Raw genomic sequence first — 18,595 nt, 5'->3', positions numbered from 1 at the left:
AGTAACTCATTCAACGTTAAACGTTAAATAACGGCAGAAGTGAGCCCAACAAATATAAAAATAAATAACAGAGGTAAATGTTTAGTCCTTTCACACAGTTTACAGCCCTTTTAATGCTTTTATTTTCTACTCTGTATTTAGCTGTTTAAAAACAATTGTGTCTTCTAATATATTCCATTTCATCTTTGAAACAAAATCATCTGCCCAGGTTATTTCTTTGTTCAGAAAGTACCCAGCGCTTTGTTAGGGATTGTGATTCTTCAGCGTTGTTTGTAAAACGCATTCCACGCGTGGTCGAGACTTTCCATTCTGGGCATGGGACTCCTGTTGGCAGGATGAACGGATTTTTTTAGGTTAATGGGGAAATTTGATTCCTGAGCCACACAAATCTAACAGGGTGGAGTCACCAGCAGAGTACCAGAGATATTTTAGTTCAGCTGCTTGCTATTATGTAGCATTCTCTCTTCCTCCTCTGAAAGAGAAAAAGGTCCGTAGTTATAATTTATCAAATAATTGCCAAAGAAGAGCCTCTTGTTCTTAGTGCCCAAATTAATTAATTAGTTCAAGGAACATGTATTATGAGTTTACCATGTGCCCTATTGTCATTTAGAGACACTTTAATACACATATTTCCTGAGATGATTAAAAAAAAAAAAGAATCCGTGATTTTTAGAGCTAAGGGTTAAGGGCTGTTAGCAATCACATAGTCAAGTTTTTGACTTTTTATTTATGGGAAACTGAAGCCCAGAGAGGGACTCAGAGTCAAACAGCTAGTTAGTAACGTTCTAGAACTGAGAGGCCTGCTTCTGACTTCCTGGCTGGGGCTCTGGGCAGTGCTCCCAAGCACAGCACATCCATCAAGAAGGATGTCATACAATCCCGGATCATATGTGGGCTTTGTTTGAAGGGGGACACGGAGAATCTCACTCAGCTTTGCCTTTTTATCAACAGTTTGTTCGGTTTTTTCCCCCTAATTTACTTGTCAGCATGATTTTCAGTCTTAATACCTGCCCTGGTTTTGAATCGTGAGCAGAAACCTCTGGAGATTCCCAGCCCGAAGTGATGTCAAGCTTGACAGTGTGTTCCAACCCTGAGGGATTATTTTTTCTGCTCTCCAATGGAGAGAACCAGGAAAGGAAATTCCAAACCTCACCTGAGACTGGGCCCTGTGATGTATTATGCATGTCCTTCGGTTGATGTCAAAGGATGACTAAAATCGGCTCTGAGAGGGGCCTTTGGCTTGGTGCTTTCAGTTTTGTTTATGACTGGAAGGTAGGAGTTCTTCTCTAAGTGTGAGGTTACAGTACATTCTGGCAATCTTTCTAACAGAAACACAACATTTTACCTGTTAGGATTTGAGGGAGAGGAGCCTCTCCAATGTTTTACTGTGATTCTCCCACAGCATCCTCTAAAGCATGGTGAAAATGACTTCAGGAATTTTTTTGGTAAAGATTGCTTCACACTTCGTACTACTTTACAACTTTGTGAGTATATATTACTGATATGAAACTTAGTGGATATATGTACAAATAAACTATCATAATTCTCAGAAATGTAGGAAAAAATTATGTCATTATTATACCTTGTTCTGTAGAGTTCCAAAAGTCAAAATAATATTCTTTGGACAAAAAGTACCCCAAACTGGGCTTCCCTGGTGGCACAGTGGCTCAGAATCTGCCTGCCAATGCAGGGGACATGGGTTCAAGCCCTGGTCTGGGAAGATCCCACATGCCACGGAGCAACTAAGCCCATACGCCACAACTACTGAGCCCGTGCGCCTAGAGCCTGTGCTCTGCAAGAAGAGAAGCCACCGCGATGAGAAGCCTGCGCACCGCAACGAAGAGTAGCCCCTGCTCGCCGCAACTAGAGAAAGCCAGCGTGCAGCAACGAAGACCCAACGCAGCCAAAATAAATAAATGAATAAATAAATTAAAAAGAAGGGCTTCCCTGGTGGCGCAGTGGTTGGGAGTCCACCTGCCGATGCAGGGGACACGGGTTCGTGCCCCGGTCCGGGAAGATCCCACATGCCGCGGAGCGGCTGGGCCCGTGGGCTGTGGCCGCTGAGCCTGTGTGTCCGGAGCCTGTGCTCCGCAACGGCAGAGGCCACAGCAGTGACAGGCCCGCGTACCACAAAAAAAAAAAAAGAAAAAAAGAAAAAAGTACCATGCTCCACCTTCTGCTTTCCCTGTCTGGGCATCTGTCCAAGTCATGTAACTAGAAAGCATCCTAGACTCCCCATTCTTCCTCATCTCACATTTAAAGTCACCAAGGATAGAGTCTGCTTCCTGATCGTCTCCCTCACCTCTGCCTTCACTCAGGTGCCGTGTTGTCACTGTGTCATCTTGCCTCGATGGCAGCAGTAGCCTCCTAGCTGGCCTTCCTGCCTCAGCCTGGAGGCCTCCACCCTGCTGGATGTATGATGCTTCTAAACTGCAGATGTAATCGTGTTGCTTCCCTGTTCAAAATCAATCACTCCCCACTGATTTAAGAACAAATTAAAAACCTTTTGGTTTAGCATGCCAGGTCTTGCATTATCTGGATATACGTTCCTCATCTCCTTTCACTCCCACATCCACCCTCCCTCTCAGCCACTCCAAACCAGATGTAAGTTCTAAAATGTAGTGTGTGATTTCTTACCTCCACTTCTCTCCATGTGCTGTTCTTGAAATACTCTCCCATCCCTCCCCTTTTTTCTAGTTAGCTCATTCTCATCCTTTAAATTCAGTTTAAGTGTCACCTCCTCCAGGAAGACTTCTTGGATCCTTCCATCTGATTTAGACACCCTGCTCCATGTTCCTGTAACTCTCTCATAAAACTCATTACATACTCTATTATAATTGTGTCTAAATTGCAAACTCCTTAAAGACTGAATTCATTTTTGACTTGGTCTATTTATATTGGATTTACAAATTTTACTTTAATTTTTCCAATTAATTGAGCATACTTATCTAGAGCACAGGGTGATTATGCCCCAAATTTTACTTGCCTTCTATAGCTCCAGGGGCCTGGAGACAGGAGCAGGATCCATCTTCCACTTCTCAGAGCCAGGAGGTGCACTCACTGCCCCCTTCTCACACCATGCCATCTCCTCCCTTCTCTTGTAAGTCCCATGGCCAAGCCGCAGCCTCGCCAGGAAATGAGATGTCAGGATCCCCCTGCTCCTGGGCCTCCACAGTTCTGCATGCTATTTCCTTGGCCACCCATGCACAAAACTGCCCCCTCTCCTTGGGCAGGTGAGATGAGGTGATGGGGCTAGCCTCTCTTCATGCACACTGTGCTTTCTCCTTAACCCAAGTCCTCTGCCATATTGACGGGGCTGGATTGAGGGGATGGGGAGGGTGTTGATGCCAGTTCTGTTGACTGGCCCCTTTGGGGTGATGACTGGCCCCAAGACATGGTGCTTCTCTGAGCTTAGAAGGTGGAAGACTCAGCAGCTTTCCCCCCCTCAGTCAATTCCAGAAATGGCTGTGATAGCTGAGTGCTTACTATGTGCCAAGAACAATTTTGAGTGCCTTACATTGAATCCTTAAGCAACCCTGTGATGACTATATTAATATTATTCTCAATTGACATATGAGGAAATTGAGGCAAGAGAGGTTAAGTAACTCGCCCAGAGTTATCAGCTAGTAAGTGGGAGCCCAGATCAAACCAAAGGAGAGTGGTGTCCAAGTCCATCAGTATAGCCACCTGGCCCACTGCCTCTCCCCACACGGCCTGTGCAGTTAGACACACTCACTCCCGCTAGTGACTGTTCACCTTAGTGTGTGGCAGGCAAGAGTCTTTCCCTGTGCCCTGGTGACTCGATGAGCGTTTGTGCTGCCCTCCTTCACCACTGTTTAGTTTTACTTGCTAGATGTGGTTTTCAAGTTATATAATTTCTGGGCTGATCCAGTACGGCTTTTTTTTTTTTTTTTTTAAACATCTTTATTGGAGTATAATTGCTTTACGATGGTGTGTTAGTTTCTGCTTTATAACAAAGTGAATCAGCTGTACATATACATATTTCTCCATATCTCCTCCCTCTTGCGTCTCCCTCCCACCCTCCCTATCCCACCCCTCTAGGTGGTCACAAAGCACCGAGCTGATCTCCCTGTGCTATGCGGCTGCTTCCCACTACCTATCTATTTTACGTTTGGTAGTGTATATATGTCCATGCCACTCTCTCACTTCGTCCCAGCTTACCCTTCCCCCTCCCCGTGTCCTCAAGTCCATTCTCTGGTAGGGCTGTGTCTTTATTCCCGTCTTACCCCTAGCTTTTAAAACAATGTTTCTATGAAAAAGAATGATTAGTTATCTATCTTCTATTTATTTACCGTTTTCATACCATTTACTTTTTTTTTTTTTTTTTTGGCTGCACCGCATGGCACATGGGATCTTAGTTCCCCGACCTGGGATCAAACCTGTGTCCCCTGCAGTCAAGTGTGGAGTCTTAACCACTGGACTGCCGGGGAAGTGCCATACCATTTACTTTCACTGGTTTTTACTAAGTACTCTTTTGTTTTTTAATTGAAAAAGTAATATATACACAGAAAGATATTCAGACTGCACAAAGTGTTCAGAGGAAAGTAAGCCTCCTCTTCCAGACCCCCAGCCTCCCCGGCCCTTCGCCCAGGGCCAACTGCTGTCACTTTCCTAGGTCTTTTTTATGAAATATTGTATGTAGCAAGGTCATACATTTAGCTCACGTTACAATTTAGATGTGTTGATAAAATGTATGGTCTTTATTTTATTTATTTATTTATTTTGCGGTACGCGGGCCTCTCACTGCTGTGGCCTCTCCCGTTGCGGAGCACAGGCTCCGGGCGCGCAGGCTCAGCCGCTCCGCGGCATGTGGGATCCTCCTGGACCGGGGCACGAACCCGTGTCCCCTGCAACGGCAGGCGGACTCTCAACCACTGCGCCACCAGGGAAGCCTTGCTCTTTACTTTTGCCTGTAATGAATCTGGCTTTGCTTCTGCTCCCGCCCTGGCTCCACCATTCCACCACCCCTACTCATGGGCTAATGGCAGAAAAACTAACCCAGTGTCCAGTTTCGTTTAAACCCTAGTCTACCTGGTAGTTTAAGCTGCTCCTTTAGGAGAGGTGTTCAGCCTTACTTGGATGAAAAATGTCAGTGTCTCAATAGCCTGTCGTTCACCCTGCACCTTTCAGGAAGGCGGCGGGGCGGCGGGGGCAGGGGAAGCGGGGCAGCTTATGTGACCTGCAGCCAATATTCTCAAGTCCACTGGGTGTGTGTCAGCTGGCCTCTGGCTCCCGCCTCTGGGCCATGAGCTTTATCCCTCTGGTCAGGGCTACCCTGCAGACTTTTGAGGAGGGTCAGTGGCCTGCTGTTGGCGCACCACTCCTGGTGGCTGCCCTGGGCTGAGCTGAGTGCAGCCTGGCTTCTGATGGCCCTGTGGCCCTCCTGGGTTGGGCTGACATGCCCCCTTCTGCAGCCTTCCCCACAGCAGTTTGCTCTTGCCTGGCAGCTGCCTCGGCTCAGCTGCCCAGCCAGGTTCTCAGTTACTTCTGGGACCTGTCAGCACGTGAGACCCAAGGGCAGCTCAGCAAAGCTAACCCTGGCATTAGACCTTCCACCTGACCACAAGCACGATGATGCTTGTCCTGCTGTGGCCGCACCAGGTTGGAATGGGACACCTCGTGAGGTGGTGCCTCCCAGAGTCAGACAGAGGATTGTGGAGCGGGTGCAGCTTCCCCCACTGCCCTCACTGTCACCCGTGCTTGTCTAACCTCCCCCTGCACCAGAGGTCATTTATTAAAAGATAAACACATGGTCTGATTGTCCCTGACAGAGGTGCTAACTTCTTCAACATGTGGGGATCCGAGTGAACATGGGTCCTCTGACCTTGGATGCTGATATACTCAAGGGACAGATAAGGAAGTTTGAACATTCTTTTCTTGGTAAATTTCTGTTTTTATATATCAATAATGGCACATTACCTCTGTCAGTCTTTAGACATTCCTCTGTAATGTAGAAGTTAGAATGATTTTGGCTAAGTGACAATATCCAACTAAATGTGGCTTAAACAGTGAAGACATTTAATAATCTTACAAAACAAAAACTCTGAGGGTTAAGGGCTTCCAGAGTTGGTTTGTCAAGTCCACAATGCCATTCAGGGCCCAGACTTTGTGCTCTGCCATCCTCAGCGTGCTGATGTCTCATCTTCAGGTTTATCACCTCAAGGTCGCAGGATGGCTGCAGCTGCTCTGGACATCACTTCAGACAGCCTCATTCAAAGGCAAGAGAAAGGGGACTTTCATAATAAAGAAACATCTCCCCATGTCTCTCTACTTTCTATCATGGTGAAAAATCTTTCCAGAAGCAGTTCCAACAGATTTCTCTGCATTTCATATTATCCATAACCATGTCACATGGATACCCACAGCTGAAAGGAAGACTGGGGAAGAAAATGTCAGGCATTTCCACAGGATCTATTGTGGGACTATCTGTCCCCGTGGAAGAAGGTGAAGATAAAGTGTAATTGGCTAAGTCACAATAGCATCTACCACAGGAAGCAGATCCAGTCTTTCTCCTGGGCAGGTAGATACCTTAAGTGTCCTAGGCCTGTACTCAGAAAGACAAAGAGAAGAGTCCACTAATAATTTTAAAATATGATTCCCTTTATACGGCTACACATACACAGATGAATATATGCCAATATATTCTTTTGCACTTTGTTTTCACTCAAAAATGCCAGCATTATCATGTACTCACTTCCACATGTACTCCAGTCCTTTTCTACTATTGCTAAGGTGTCTAGTCACATGTAGCATGACCATCTTAATTACAGTAACTTTATGTTTTACTATCTGGTAGGGCTGGTCATCTTCACTACTCTTCCTTAATACTTCCTCAGTTATTTTTGCAGGTGTATTTTTGTAATGTTAACCCCATTTAGTGCTGAGCTATACCTTCAAACCTTGTTTATATTCACACACACACACTATATAACACTATATACACATATATTAATATATTATTTTATTAACATAATATGTTTAAATACATTGGGCTTTTTCTTTTAAGGATCATCCATAATACAAGCCAAAACCCCAAATAAATAACCAAAAATCCCCCACCAACTTCTAGAAGAGAGTTCTTGTTTTCATTATGAAATACAAACAATGGAAAAATTAACCAAGGTAAAGCAAGGAACCAAAAAAAAAATGCAGGTAGTAAGAATTTACATATATACTTTTTCAATAAAGTATGGAATCTTTGGTAATTTCAATTTTCTACAGTGCACAGAAATGGATCAAAACTTTTTTTTCTGTTTCTCCACAATAAAATGACAGAGAAATTTGCTTTTACTCAAGTTCACAGAATAAAATTGTATTAACTATCATTTTAAGCATTTCTGAAATTAGTTGATCTTAGGTGAGAGATTTTAGATATTTTCTTATCCTGTAAAAAACTACCAATGATACTTCCCTGGATTTGCAGTGATAATATTCAGAATCAATCATTTTGCTTCCTTCTCTGTATCCATACATTTTGTAATCAAGGAATTCATCTCCCTGATTCTGTATACTATGAATCAGTTCATCATCACGCCTGGTCTGAGGAGAGGTTTTTATTCCTGTCTAGTGACCATGAAAATTTCTAAGCCACCAGGTGGCAGAGTATCCTTGGCTTAGATTAAACAGTATCGCATTTTTCCCCTGATCGCCAAATGTAGTTTATAGCTAACGTGAGTGGCCTACAAACCTTTCATTCATGTATGTCTAAAATATTTTTAAAATCATATACACCCTCCACAAATTTTAAGTTTATGTATAAAAGTATTCAAGAAAAGTTTAAATAAGTAAAGAGAGGTAACTTCTGGCAAACTGTAAATACTGAAATTTAAAAATAAGATTTATGGCATTCCTTTAAATAAATCTAATTGAATACAAAATATTGTAGGGGTTTGATAGCCATCATCATCTATTTAAAAAAATTCCAAAATGAGCTTGTCTTTTCACTCCTTTTTCTCCTTGGCATCTTATTTTTCACTGTATTTCCTTCACAGAATTTTATACTAATAGAAAGTGTTTTATGCTTAAAAGATTTGACCACCCTATTTTTCTTCTCTGCAACAAGAAGAGAACAACATTTATGTGTATAAACAAAATAAATTGTTTTATATTTCCTGTGACCATAAAGTAATGTGTAATGTGTGAAATTCTTATATTTCTAAATTTGTCCAGGATACATTTATTCTTTCATTAATTTGAAAAATTCTGAAAAACATAAAAACACAAAAATGACCCTTAATCATACCACTTAGATATTTTTAGAGAACAGTAAATGGCAACCCCTGTTATCTTCTCTCTCCCTACTTTGTCTAGATTCCTTCTGTTAATTAGTTGATGCTCATTCATTCATATTTCTTCTAAGTTTATAAAGATCTACTTATACCTTTAAAATTTGAAATACAAAATATTGAGGTGCTTCCAAAATTGCCTTTTTAAGAGATTCTCTCTCTCCCAGCATTAAAAGCAGTGTTCCATTGTGGGTATTGTGTGTGTGTACTTGATTACATGCACAGATGTGCAAACACATACACACACATGCATACATAGTAGATAAGGGAAAACGACCACTTTTAAAAAACAATCACCTTTATGATATTGCTAAAATTTAGAGCTAACTCTTTGGGAGTTTTGGAAACTGCAGAATTAACAGGAATACAGTTCTCCATAAGACCACTCTCACTTCTGACACTAATTGCATGTGCAGAGTGGGAGCATTCCCCAAAGTACCCTCAGGTTCGATAATTTGCTAGCAGGACTCAAAAAAACAAACTGAAAGCTCTTAAACTCACAGTTATAGCTTATTTTGGGGAAAAGATACAGATTAAAATCAGCCAAGGGAAGAAGAGCACAGGGCAGAGTCCAGGAAAAGTGCTAAATACAGAGCTCCCATGGTCCTCTCTCCGTGGAGTCTTGTATGCATTATTTTCCTGGTATGTGTGTGTAACACATGGAATATTGCCACTAGGGAAGCCTGCCTGAGCCTTGTGGTTCAGAGTTCTTACTCAAGTTCCATTACACTGGCATGACTGGTTGCCTATGTGGCAATGGTGTGTGTGTGTGTGTGTGTGTGTGTGTGTGTGTGTGTGTACATACATATATGAGAGGGCTGAAAGGAGGCAAGGATCCAGGCCTAGGGGACCGGAAGGATCCAGCCAGAGGGGCTGCCACTTCTCCTCACTGCCCCGCCCAGCGAGGGGCAGCCTGCCCGTGCCCCCTGCACCCCTCATCCCACTTGTGTGCTGATGAGACTGAAGGCTGGAGGGGCTATGGCCAATAAAGGGCAAAGATGACCCAGCAAAAATCATATATATAAATATATATATGTATTTATATATGTGTTTATATATAACATATATTTCATTTATTTTTAAAGGTGTTTTATTTATTTGGCCATGCAGCATGGCGCCCCTTGCAGTGGAAGCATGGAGTCTTAACCACTGGACCACCAGGGAAGGCCCCTATGACATATATTGTAAAATTTATATCTATCTATCTATCTGAGAGAGAATCACAGTATGTTTTATTTGATGTCTGTCTTCTTCCACTCAGCATGTTTTTGAAATTCATCCATCGTTCGGCAGTAATTTGTTGGTGCTGGGTAGTATTCCACTCCCTGTATATGCAACAATTTGTCTATCATTCATCTGTTGAACCTTTGGGTTGTTTCCAGTTTTAGGCTGTTACGGACAAAGCTGCTGGTCTTTGTGTAGACATATGTTTTACTTTCCTTCGGGTAAATACTCAGGAGTAGAATTGTTGGGTTGGATGATAAGCATTGGTTTAATTTATAAGACACGGCCAAACTGTTTTCCCAAATGTAATATTGTAATACTTTATGTTCCCACAACAATGTTTGAGAATCCAATTCCTACAACACTTGATATTGTCAGTCCTTCTAATTTTAGCCATTTAAATGGCTGTATAGGGTAGTTACTCATTGTGGTTTAAATTTGCATTTTCTTCATGACTTAGGATGTTGTGCATCTTCTCATGAGTTTATTGGCCATTCATGTATCTCCTTTTGTGAATCTGGTCAAATCTTTTGCCCATTTTTAATTGGATTGTCTATCTTATTACTGAGTTATAAGTTCTTTATATTTTCTTCTTTTTTTATTGAGGTGTAGTTGATTTACAATATTATGTAAGTTTCAGGTGTACAATATAGTGATTCACAATTTTTAAAGGTTCTACTCCATCTACAGTTATTATAAGATATTGGCTATATTTGCTGGCTGTACAATATTTCCTTGTAGCTTATTTATTTTATTTTATACGTAGTAGTTTGTACCTTTTAATCCCCTACACCTACCTCCCCTGTCCCTTCACTCTCCCCACTGGAAACCACTAGTTTGTTCTCTATATCTGTGAGTCTGTCCCTTTTTTTTGTTGTATTCACTAGTTTGTTTTATTTTTTAGATTCCACAAATAGGTGATATCTTACAGTATTTGTCTTTCTCTGTCTGACTAATTTACTAAGCATAATTCTCTCCAAGTCCATCCAGGTTGTTGCAAATGGCAAAATTCCATTCTTTTTATGGCTGAGTAGTATTCCATTGTGTGTGTGTGTGTATATACATATATATATATGTGTGTGTATATATATATATATATATATATATATATCACATCTTCTTTATCCATTCATCTGTTGGTGAACACAAGTTGCTTCCATATCTTGGCTGTTGTAACACTGGGGTGCATATATCTTTTCGGATTAGTGTTTTCCTTTGCTTTGGGTATATACCCAAGAGTGGAATTGCTGAGTCATACTGTAGTTCTATTTTTCATTTTTAAGGAACCTTCGTACTGTTTCCCACAAGTGGCTGCAGCAATTTACATTCTCACAGTGTACGAGGGTTCCCTTTTCTCCATATCCTCACCAACACTTGTTATTTGTGGGCTTTTTGATGATAGACATTCTGACAAGTGTGAGGTGATAGCTCACTGTGGTTTTGATTTGCATTTCCCTGACGATTAACTTTGTTGAGCGTCTTTTCATATGCCTGTGGTCATCTGTATCTCTTCCTTGCAAAAATGTCTATTCAATTCTTCTGCCCATTTTGTAATCAGGTTATTTGTTTCTTTGATGTTGAGTTTTATGAGCTGTTTATATATTTTGGATATTAACCCCTTATTGGTCATACATTAGCAAATATTTTCTCCCATTCAGTAGGTTGCCTTTTCGTATTGTTAATGGTTTCCTTTGCTGTACAAAAGCCTTTAAGTTTAATTAGGTCCCATTTATTTTTGCTTTTGTTTCCTTTGCCTTAGGAAATCCAAAAAGAAATGTTGCTACAATTTATGTCAAGTGTTCTGCCTATGTTTCCTTCTAGCAGTTTTATGGTTTCCTGTCTTACATTTAGGTCTTTAATTCATTTTGAGTTTGTTTTTGTATATGATGTTAGAAAATGTTCTAATTTCATTCTTTTACATGTAGCTGTCCAGTTTTCTCTTTATATATTTATTTGTTAATGTAAGTCTTTTTTCAAACATATGTTTGTGGCTTGCTTTTTTCATTTCTTAATGATATCTTTTGAAGAGTAGAAGTGTTAATTTTAATGAAACAGAACACACTTTAAAATAGTGCTGTGAACTCCAAGTATTTTAAGGCTATTTTGCTGCCATCCAAAAATTCTACAAATGTTATCCAACTGATGTATTATGAGGACATATCTACTTACAAAGCCTTTTTTTTTTTTGATGAAGTAAGGTGGTATCAATAGTAACATTACACAGTATCTCATATGTTATTATCAGAAAAGTCCTTCTTTGGTGGGAAGGGTGAGTACTTTCTGGGAATTAGGTATTAATTCTATCTTCTATTCTATTCTATTTGTGTGTGTGCATGGGGTGGGGAGAGAGAGAGAAGACATATAAAGACCAATCAGGAAACTTAACAATAATACTACTGGTACATTCTTCTGGTTGCTACATTCCAGGCACTGGGCTAAAATAAATACTCCTTATGGTGACTCTGTGAAGTATTGATAGATATTTTTGTCCTCCTTATTCAGATATTCAGATGAGGAAAATGAGGTTCAGAGAAATTAAATATCTTGACTGAGATCCCACAACTAGTAAGTGGCTGAGCTGGGATTCCAAGGGAGGTTTGTCTAACTCCCAAACTCACACTCGTCATGGATGCTCTGTTCATGTTCTGGACTCACTTGATTTCAGATATATTGAATATAGATTTTGGCAGGGTGTGGAGAAAGCAGGGGCTGGGGGGAGGGGAGGGGAGGGGAGGAGAGAGATTAGGTCCAGGACTTATTTTGGTGGGAGCTGTTCATGCTTCCAGTTCCTAATCCCCTAGATAGCCTAGGTAACTTCACGGAGGGTCCAGGGTAACTAAGCCAAATTAGACCAATATAAATACAAATCCAGAAGCATAACTGCCTTAGATAACCTAACCAGTTAGCAGGCCATTTGGCTTAACACATCGTCTGCCAACATTTCATAAGGTCTTCCTTTTGTTAAAGAATATTCTGTAGTGACTTCCTCAGCCCTTTACTATGTGAGGGCTTGATTTATAATTTTACATGTAATCAACTCTTGTAGTCAACTCTTTTGTTGGTACCGCTTATTTCAGATCTCCTCATTAAAGCCATGTAGTTATTTGGAACCTTATCCTAGTGATTAACACTATTTACACTCAACTCCCTTCTGAAATCTTTAATACACTAATGTTTCCAATTTGGCAAATACGAAGTTTCTATAGTTTACTGGAGCTGTAAGTTTGGGCCATTGGCAGTCTCAGGTTACTTGTCACAAATTCTGTTCAGGCCCTTCCTTCTAATTGATGGCCTGAGTCTCTGTAGTTTGCACAGCAAAGATGAAATGCTTGGTGGGATCATTAAATTTAATCACTTTAATCAGCAATATGATATCCACTATTGTATAGTTCTACTGAATGCTGAGTCACTGGGCTTTCTTTCATGACAGTGAAGTGTTACCTTTGAAAATTCAAATGATGTTGATTGTTCAGACTGAGATGAGTTATGAGATTGTGTATAATCTATGAGAAGTTACGCACTTATTAATAAAAGACAAATTTGCATTTTCCCCCTTCCTTAAGAATCAAAGGCCAAAACAATAGTGTATTGTTGGAATTTATTGATATGGTATTAAAATTCATCTCGGGGCTTCCCTGGTGGCGCAGTGGTTGAGAGTCCGCCTGCCGATGCAGGGTATGCAGGTTCGTGCCCTGGTCCGGGAAGATCCCACATGCCGCGGAGCGGCTGGGCCCGTGAGCCATGGCCGCTGAGCCTGCATGTCTGGAGCCTGTGCTCCGCAACAGGAGAGGCCACAACAGTGAGAGGCCCACATACCGGAAAAAAAAAAAAAAATTCACTGGGGAAGGAAGAACTAAATTAGAAAGTAAGTGATACTAATGGATGCTTAGAAATGGGCTGTTTTCAACTAAGGAAAAAAAAGAACACTTACACATAGCCAAGGCTCTTTTTTATAATTGAAAAACAAATTTAATGACAGTTAAAACACAATTTCTCATCCTTTTCTTTTACCATGAGAGCTGCAACTTTCTGAAATTTTATCCCTTTTAAATTCCTAATATGTTTCTTTATTTTAAACCTGAAAAGCATTAAAACACCTTTTTCCTAAGGAGTTCAGTGTCATTTAGATTTGTTCAAACCATCCCACAATCTGTCATTTGATTATTAGAAGGCAATTGGCATTTGGTATCAAAGTTACACCAGTGTTAAAGTTGGAAGGTTCAGGGAATTCCCTGGTGGTCCAGTGGTAAAGAATCTGCCTTCCAAAGCAGGAGACGCAGGTTCAGTCCTTGGTCGGGGAACTAAGATCCCACATGCTGCAGCGCAACTAAGCCCGCACGCCACAACTACCGAGCCCACGCACCTCAACTACCGATCCCACGTGGCGCAAACTACAGGCCCCACACACCCTGGAGCCCGCACGCCACAACTAGAGAGAGAAAATCTGCAGGCCACAACTAGAGAGAAGCCCACACGCTGCAATGAACAGCCTGCGGTGCTGCAACAAAGATCCCACATGCCATAATGAAGATCCCACAAGCCACAACGAAGACCCGATGCAGCCAAAAAAAAAAAGAAAAAAGTTGGAAGGTTCAAATACAGAGAGATTAAGACGTTGGCCCAGAGTCAATCAAACACTGAGTTGGTTTAGGGTTTTGTTTTTTCTTGACCAACTTATCTATGGCTTAGAAGAATTACTCTAGGGCTTCCCTGGTGGCACAGTGGTTGAGAGTCCGCCTGCCGATGCAGGGGACACGGGTTCATGCCCCGGTCCAGGAAGATCCCACATCCCGTGGAGCGGCTAGGCCCGTGAGACATGGCAGCTGAGCCTGCGCGTCTGGAGCCTGTGCTCCGCAACGGGAGAGCCCACAGCAGTGAGAGGCCCACGTACCGAAAAAAAAAAAAGAATTACTCAAATTTTCTTCTAAGTACCTAACTTACTATCAGACAGGAGTTTAGTCTCCCTATAAAGTTCTTTTGCTTATTTGAATGTTGCCACTTGAAACTAGCCTTAATAATCATATAAAAATTCCAGAGAATGTTTCAGGTATAAAAGAAATTTGAGGAACATAAAAAAAATTTAGATTAAAAAAAATGACAACAGCCGTGTCTTTCTCCCTCTCTGAATCCACCCCTCTCCCCTCAAAAACAAACAACAACAACAAAAAGCCACCAAAACCTCTGCTGGTCTCATTGGAAGAAGGTCTCATTGGAAATAAATATAAATATACTGTTGTGTTTCATAAATAAGAACTAATTCATGGGAAGGAATAGGTATGTATAGCAGGAAAAACCAGAAATGAGTTGCAGATATAAACAAAGGAAGTCAGTTAAAATATATGTACAAAAAAAGAAGAGACATATAAAATAAGAAACTGTTTCTCTGGAATTTTATTTTCAAAGTGTTTTTATAGATTTCCATTCTTATAGTGTTCTGTGAGTTAAGTGGACAGTTAATATTCTTAACTGGTATTTGATAACTAAGATCACAAAAAGATAAAATATACTAACTTTCTGCACAGACTCTGAGCCTGCAGCTGAAGCAGTAAGAGAACCTATGTCCTAAGACTCAGCCTTGTACTTTGCCCTTGTTCTACTCTCTGCCTGTGGCACTCTGCCTAGGGGATGGACAGAGCCATCCCAGCCTATAGGCGTTAGCTAGGCCAACTGAGAAGGGGCCATGACAAAGAATAGCATAGGCGTGACTCCACATCAGGCATAGAAAGAGAACTAATGGGTAAGAAGAGTCAAGTGATATTGATTGGTAGCTCCCCAGGGTTGAATTCAGAACATGTTCTGCCGTCTCCTGGGTGCCGAGATTTGACAGAAAGGGCAAAGGACAACTTGAACAATGTGGGGTGGGTGGGTGAAATCTCCATCCATTGTGGTTCACGTGGGAATGGAGTGCTCAGAATGAGGGAGATCTTGACAAGGCTCCCTGCTGGTAGCAGCCCCTTGTTTCTTATCAGATACCTGATATTAAGCACCTCTTTTTCTTCACTGCTGGGGTTGGGAAGAGTGTGAAGAGAGCACACAGGTACTAAAGAGGAGAGATTTTGTATAAGAGGTTTTTTGTACTTAATGGGGGAAAAAAATAGGAGAATAGAAAGAGAAGATTCAAAACGAAAGGACAAGACCTGAAAGTCAGAAAAACATTTCAGAAAACAGGCTAAATGAAAAAGGAATGAAGTGGTCCTGGTCACTAGAAAACACAAAATTTGGGGTGGTGGTGATTTGCAATGGAAAGGAAAAAAGACACAGCTCAAGAGGCTGAAATGTAAGGAGAAATTAGACACAACCAATATATACATTAGAAAGGGGTTGGTTTTGTAAATTATGGTACATCCACACAAGGAATACTATATAGGCTTTTAAAGAGAATTAAGTATACAAATATTAACACAGGTATCTGGAGACTGATTTAGTGGAAAAATAAAATGACAGAATAATTTGTCAAGTATAATTTGATTTTAAAATAATAATATATGTTAGTATATATATATGATAAAAAGTCTGGAGGATGAAGCATCAAGCAACCAAAGGTATCAATAGTTATTTCTGGGTGAGGAAGGGGACCTTTATTGTGGAAGGGTGTTACGTTTTACATTACACATTTTTGTGCTTTTCCAGACAGTTTTTATAAAATTCATATAATTTCCATTGTATAGTAGGAAAAGAATCAATAACAAGTATAGAAATAAGTTACATTGCAAAGAAGAAACAGTACATGTAAAGTTGAAGAGATATATTGCAGTAAAACTTAACATTGAAGTAATTTATACAGAGGTGTGTCTATATCTATACTTACATCTGTATTTTTATCCATGAAATGGTGATCCCAAAGTAAAAGTTTTAACTGCATTTAAAATTTTTTGTTAGTTTAAAATGACATGTGTTAGACTTTTAATAGATGATGATGATTATAAATGTGTTCTGTATTATACTGTATTCACTCTAAAATAGAATATTAGACATAATCCATAATTTACCTACTGATGTACTTAATACTTTGTCAATGATTGAATTTTTTTTTTTTTTTTTTTTTTGCGGTACGTGGGCCTCTCACTGTTGTGGCCTCTCCTGTTGCGGAGCACAGGCTCCGGACGCGCAGGCTCAGCAGCCATGGCTCACGGGCCCAGCCACTCCGTGGCATGTGGGATCCTCCCGGACCAGGGCACGAACCCGTGTCCCCTGCATCGGCAGGCGGACTCTCAACCACTGGGCCACCAGGGAAGCCCAATGATTGAATATTTTCTTCTGATTAACTTGGATTATTCCCTTCAACTCTTCTGCTATATTTTATTCTTCCTATATTTTATAGGTTACATATAAGAAAGAGAGTAATGATGATAATTCCACCTGGGAGTTAGGATATTCTTTCACTTACTTAAGAAAACCTCCAGTGTGAAATCAGACCAAGAACCTATCCAGTGCATTGTCAATCTCAGGCACAGTCATATAGAAAGAGAAAGAGAGAGAGAGAGAGAGAGAGAGAGAGAGAGATGATGGGAGAGCAAGTAGGAGAGAGAGGAAAAAGTGTAAATCCTTTTTCCTTTGTTGTGTTCAAAATGACCCAGAAGCTGTGTTCCAATTTGTTTGCATATTGCAGTCAGGTCCGATAGAGTTCTATTTAATAGGATTTCATCTATAATCCACTCACATAGGGCTGGGGCTCAGCCCCAAATTAACACAAGCATAAAATGAATTTTTCTAAAATGAAAAAACTTACACTGGGATTTAAAGTATGATTTTGGAAAGTTTTGAGGGCTTGGACTATCCATTTCAGGTGGAAAAGTAAAACTTCAGAGACATTTCTCCCCACAGTGTGGTAAAAATTTAAAGCCCAGGTAGAGAAGGCTTAACGAGCCAGGATGAGGAAGTCAGTACAGGTGGGGATTGTTAACATTCGGAACAGTGGGAAGAGGACACAGGAAACAGTCCCCTTTGGGCCATCTGGACCAAGCTGAGGTACCAGGGAAACCCAAACGGGGAGACATCTTTGGAGAAGAGATGCTAGTTGGAAACAATCCAAGCTGTCTTGTCTTGTGAGAACAGCTCTAAAATGGACACTACTAGGCCAATTTTACTTCTGAGATAAATGCTGCTTCTTTTTTTTTACGTGCTGCTCCAGGGCCATCTCTGTCCCGTAAAGGTCCCAGGGCCCTGCATTCCACTCTTCCTCCCTCAGGGTCAGCACGACAACTTCCCACCAGGCCCCATAACTTTCCCAGTAGGCCCCGCACCTTACCGGCATTCCTCGCGTCTTCCCGGCGTGCTGCGCTGCAGCAGACTCTCTCTCGGGGGTCTAAGGGCGTCTCTCCACAGCAGTCTTGGGGCAGGTCCGGCTGACTGGAGTTTTCCTGCTGCTGCTACTTCAGGAAAAGGGCTTGTGTGTGGTAACAAGACTTCTTCAAGGTAAGATTTCCACCCAGGCACTTAATACTTGGAAAATCTCCCTGACCTCCTCCCACAGGATTTCCTGTGACGGTCCCAGTCCCGAAAAGCCGAGGCCCCAAGGCTTACCCACCCGGGAACAAGCCCTATTTTCCAAATTAAATCATCTTCAGGTTATACAGTCTAGGGAGAACACCTGCTCAGGATCAAACAGCTCCTCATTCTTTTGCACAGATCCTCAGCTGTATCCTGTCTGGGCTATTATTCATTGTCTAATTGCTTTGTTTCCCAGTAACTCAAATTAAATCATATTCTTCAGGAACCAGGTTTTACTTTGTCTGGAGGAACAGGGAATACAAAGGGAGTGTGAGGAAACTAGCCACGCACTTTCAGTTATAGTGTTGAAGTGGATGCAGACTTTACCCAATGGTATTGTTAAGATTATGAATGTCGGACGTCAAGACACGGCTTTAGGAATTATAGAGTAGTTTTACATGTTTATTAACCAGTTCGACCCTAGAAATAATCCTGTAGGTGGGCAGGTTAAGTGTGATTATCTTGCTCATTTCACAGATGAAGAAGCGATCTGTCAGATTGAGACGTGCTAAAGTTGCACATCTAGTAAGTTGCAGAACCGAGGACTTCCCACTTTATTACCCATGCTGAAATTC

At 41.3% G+C, this 18,595-nt stretch overlaps 1 pseudogene; it reads right to left on the bottom strand.

The window, feature by feature from the left end:
* LOC103083534 (beta-citryl-glutamate synthase B pseudogene) overlaps positions 1–17,784 on the bottom strand; it is a 28,612-nt pseudogene extending 10,828 nt beyond the window's left edge.
* Positions 17,785–18,595: the final 811 nt, after the last annotated feature.

This window comes from Lipotes vexillifer, unplaced genomic scaffold (genome assembly GCF_000442215.2).
Source record: "Lipotes vexillifer unplaced genomic scaffold, Lipotes_vexillifer_v1.1 scaffold951, whole genome shotgun sequence".
Classification (NCBI taxonomy): Eukaryota; Metazoa; Chordata; class Mammalia; order Artiodactyla; family Lipotidae; genus Lipotes; species Lipotes vexillifer.
This window is presented reverse-complemented; position numbering and strand designations above follow the sequence as displayed.